Source organism: Chaetodon auriga, unplaced genomic scaffold, assembly GCF_051107435.1.
Source record: "Chaetodon auriga isolate fChaAug3 unplaced genomic scaffold, fChaAug3.hap1 Scaffold_85, whole genome shotgun sequence".
In the NCBI taxonomy this organism is placed as follows: Eukaryota; Metazoa; Chordata; class Actinopteri; order Chaetodontiformes; family Chaetodontidae; genus Chaetodon; species Chaetodon auriga.
Window position 1 is genome coordinate 22,501 of NW_027482059.1, and position 4,267 is coordinate 26,767.

The window sequence follows — 4,267 nt, forward strand, 5'->3', positions numbered from 1 at the left end:
TGGAGCCAGCACCCAGCACGAGAAGCAGGCTGGGGGGCCTGGAAAGGCCAGAAGCCTCCCTGTGGCTGCTAGAAGAAGAGGAGGGGGTCAGGGCTGGAGCCAGCACCCAGCACGAGTAGCAGGCTGGGGGGCCTGGAAAGGCCAGAAGCCTCCCTGTGGCTGCTAGAAGAAGACGAGGGGGTCAGGGCTGGAGCCAGCACCCAGCACGAGTAGCAGGCTGGGGGGCCTGGAAAGGCCAGAAGACTCCCTGTGGCTGCTAGAAGAAGAGGAGGGGGTCAGGGATGGAGCCAGCACCCAGCACGAGTAGCAGGCTGGGGGGCCTGGAAAGGCCAGACGCCTGCCTGTGGTTGCTAGAAGAAGAGGAGGGGGTCAGGGCTGGAGCCAGCACCCAGCACGAGTAGCAGGCTGGGGGGCCTGGAAAGGCCAGACGCCTGCCTGTGGCTGCTAGAAGAAGAGGAGGGGGTCAGGGCTGGAGCCGGCACCCAGCCTGCTCCTCGTGCTGGGGGCCTGGAAAGGCTGGAAGCCTCCCCGTGGCTGTGAGAAGAGGAGGGGGTCAGGGCTGGAGCCGGCACCCAGCCTGCTCCTCGTGCTGGGGGCCTGGAAAGGCTGGAAGCCTCCCCATGGCTGTGAGAAGATGAGGGGGTCAGGGCTGGAGCCGGCACCCAGCCTGCTCCTCGTGCTGGGGGCCTGGAAAGGCTGGAAGCCTCCCCATGGCTGTGAGAAGATGAGGGGGTCAGGCCTGGAGCCAGCCCCCAGCACGAGTAGCAGGCTGGTGGGCCTGGAAAGGCCAGACGCCTGCCTGTGGCTGCTAGAATAAGAGGAGGGGGTCAGGGCTGGAGCCAGCAACCAGCACGAGTAGCAGGCTGGGGGGCCTGGAAAGGCCAGACGCCTGCCTGTGGCTGCTAGAAGAAGAGGAGGGGGTCAGGGCTGGAGCCAGCACCCAGCACGAGTAGCAGGCTGGGGGGCCTGGAAAGGCCAGACGCCTGCCTGTGGCTGCTAGAAGAAGAGGAGGGGGTCAGGGCTGGAGCCGGCACCCAGCCTGCTCCTCGTGCTGGGGGCCTGGAAAGGCTGGAAGCCTCCCCGTGGCTGTGAGAAGATGAGGGGGTCAGGCCTGGAGCCAGCCCCCAGCACGAGTAGCAGGCTGGGGGGCCTGGAAAGGCCAGACGCCTGCCTGTGGCTGCTAGAAGAAGAGGAGGGGGTCAGGGCTGGAGCCAGCGCCCAGCACGAGTAGCAGGCTGGGGGGCCTGGAAAGGCCAGACGCCTCCCTGTGGCTGCTATAAGACGACGAGGGGGTCAGGGCTGGAGCCAGCACCCAGTACGAGTAGCAGGCTAGGGGGGCCTGGAAAGGCCAGACGCCTGCCTGTGGCTGCTAGAAGAAGAGGAGGGGGTCAGGGCTGGAGCCAGCACCCAGCACGAGTAGCAGGCTGGGGGGCCTGGAACGGCCAGACGCCTCCCTGTGGCTGCTAGAAGAAGAGGAGGGGGTCAGGGCTGAAGCCGGCACCCAGCCTGCTCCTCGTGCTGGGGGCCTGGAAAGGCTGGAAGCCTCCCCGTGGCTGTGAGAAGGTGAGGGGGTCAGGCCTGGAGCCAGCCACTAGCACGAGTAGCAGGCTGGGGGGCCTGGAAAGGCCAGACGCCTCCCTGTGGCTGCTAGAAGAAGAGGAGAGGGTCAGGGCTGGAGCCGGCACCCAGCCTGCTCCTCGTGCTGGGGGCCTGGAAAGGCTGGAAGCCTCCCCGTGGCTGTGAGAAGATGAGGGGGTCAGGCCTGGAGCCAGCCCCCAGCACGAGTAGCAGGCTGGGGGGCCTGGAAAGGCCAGACGCCTCCCTGTGGCTGCTAGAAGACGACGAGGGGTTCAGGCTTGGAGCCAGCACCCAGCCCTGCTCCTCATGCTGGGGGCCTGGAAAAGGCTGGAAGCCTCCCCACGGCTGTGAGCAGATGAGGGGGGGTCAGGCCTGGTAAGGATGGAAGCCTCCCTGTGGCTGTGAAAAGACGAGGGGGTCAGGCAGGTGAGCTATGTCTATGAGAGAGAGGGAGAGAAAGAGAGAGAGAGAGAGAGAGAGAGAGAGAGAGAGAGAGAGAGAGGAGTACCAGGGGCACGGGGATGAGAGCAGAGTACCAGGGGCACGGGGATGAGAGCAGAGTACCAGGGGCACGGGGATGAGAGCAGAGTACCAAGGGCACGGGGATGAGAGCAGAGTACCAGGGGCACGGGGATGAGAGCAGAGTACCAGGGGCACGGGGATGAGAGCAGAGTACCAGGGGCACGGGGATGAGAGCAGAGTACCAGGGGCACGGGGATGAGAGCAGAGTACCAAGGGCACGGGGATGAGAGCAGAGTACCAGGGGCACGGGGATGAGAGCAGAGTACCAGGGGCACGGGGATGAGAGCAGAGTACCAGGGGCACGGGGATGAGAGCAGAGTACCAGGGGCACGGGGATGAGAGCAGAGTACCAAGGGCACGGGGATGAGAGCAGAGTACCAGGGGCATAAAACCAAAACGACAAGAAGAAGAAGTGGGGGGAGAAAAATATGACAAAGTCAATCTCGGAGAGAAGGCGAAAAGCAGGCCAAAGCGGTTGAAATCCAACCGCTTTGTCATTTTCAGAGAGAAGGCGAAAAGCGCAGGCCAAAGCCAAGCGCGTCTTGCGTATTTTCTACATTTCTTTCATTTTCTACATTTTTCGCCACGTCCCCGATGACAAAACGTCAAAAAAGATAAAGTACAGAAGGAGCGGGGAAGGAAAAACGACAAAAGTCGTTTTCGGAGAGAAGGCCCCAAAGCGGTTGAAATCCAACCGCTTTGGGTACCCCCTTCTCTCCGAAAGGCGCGCGCTTTTACCCGCCTTCCCAAGCGAGTCTGCGCACGATTTCAGAAACCAGCTTTTCGGAAACAGGGGCCTCCAGAGGAGAGGCCCGAGGCGCCCGGCCGTCGATGCCCGCCCCTCAGGCTCGGTGCGTGGGGCGGACAGGAGGGGTCTGCCGGCCTCCGGGCCCCGGTTCTCCGCGCTTTGGGGTGAGGGCCCCAAAGCGGTTGAAATCCAACTGCTTTGGGCACCCCCTTCTCTCCGAACGGCGCGCGCTTTTACCCGCCTTCCCAAGCGAGTCTGCGCACGATTTCAGAAACCAGCTTTTCGGAAACAGGGGCCTCCAGAGGAGAGGCCCGAGGCGCCCGGCCGTCGATGCCCGCCCCTCAGGCCCGGTGCCTGGGGCGGACAGGAGGGGTCTGCCGGCCTCCGGGCCGCGGTCCTCTGCGCTTTGGTTTCTTTTTCTCCGCCAGTCAGACAGCCGCCACACCGATCGATCGGCACACGTGACCCGCCATCGGAGGGCCCCCGCCGGCCAGCGCTCGCCGCTGGCGTTCGGGCGGACGGCTCCTCCGGCCCCGCGGGTTCGCCTCTGCGGCCGGACGGAGAGGAGAGGAGGTTTGCGCGCGTCCCCCGCCCCGCTCCTCCTCTTCTTCCCCCGAGCCGACCTCCAGGTAGCGAGACCGAGACGCCCCGTCCGACCCAGCCGTCAGGCCACGGAGCCGGTCGCCGGGCCGCCGGTCCGAACCGGGCCCCCCGCGCCCGCTCGGGCGGCCGGACCTCCGGTGAGCACAAAGTTTCTCGAAAACCCTCCCAGCCTAAGCCCAGCTGTGGGCACGGCATCGACGCTCGGGGAGAGGGGAGGGTTGGCCTCGGCCTCCCCCCCCTTCCACCCCGCCGCCACCGACAAACCCCCAGCGCACGGAGGGTCGGGCCCCGCCCCGACGCCGTTGTCGCACAGAGGGCTACCTGGTTGATCCTGCCAGTAGCATATGCTTGTCTCAAAGATTAAGCCATGCAAGTCTAAGTACACACGGCCGGTACAGTGAAACTGCGAATGGCTCATTAAATCAGTTATGGTTCCTTTGATCGCTCTACCGTTACTTGGATAACTGTGGCAATTCTAGAGCTAATACATGCAAACGAGCGCTGACCTCCGGGGATGCGTGCATTTATCAGACCCAAAACCCATGCGGGGTGCCTCTCTCGGGGTGCCCCGGCCGCTTTGGTGACTCTAGATAACCTCGAGCCGATCGCTGGCCCCCCGTGGCGGCGACGTCTCATTCGAATGTCTGCCCTATCAACTTTCGATGGTACTCTCTGTGCCTACCATGGTGACCACGGGTAACGGGGAATCAGGGTTCGATTCCGGAGAGGGAGCCTGAGAAACGGCTACCACATCCAAGGAAGGCAGCAGGCGCGCAAATTACCCACTCCCGACTCGGGGAGGTAGTGACGAAAAAT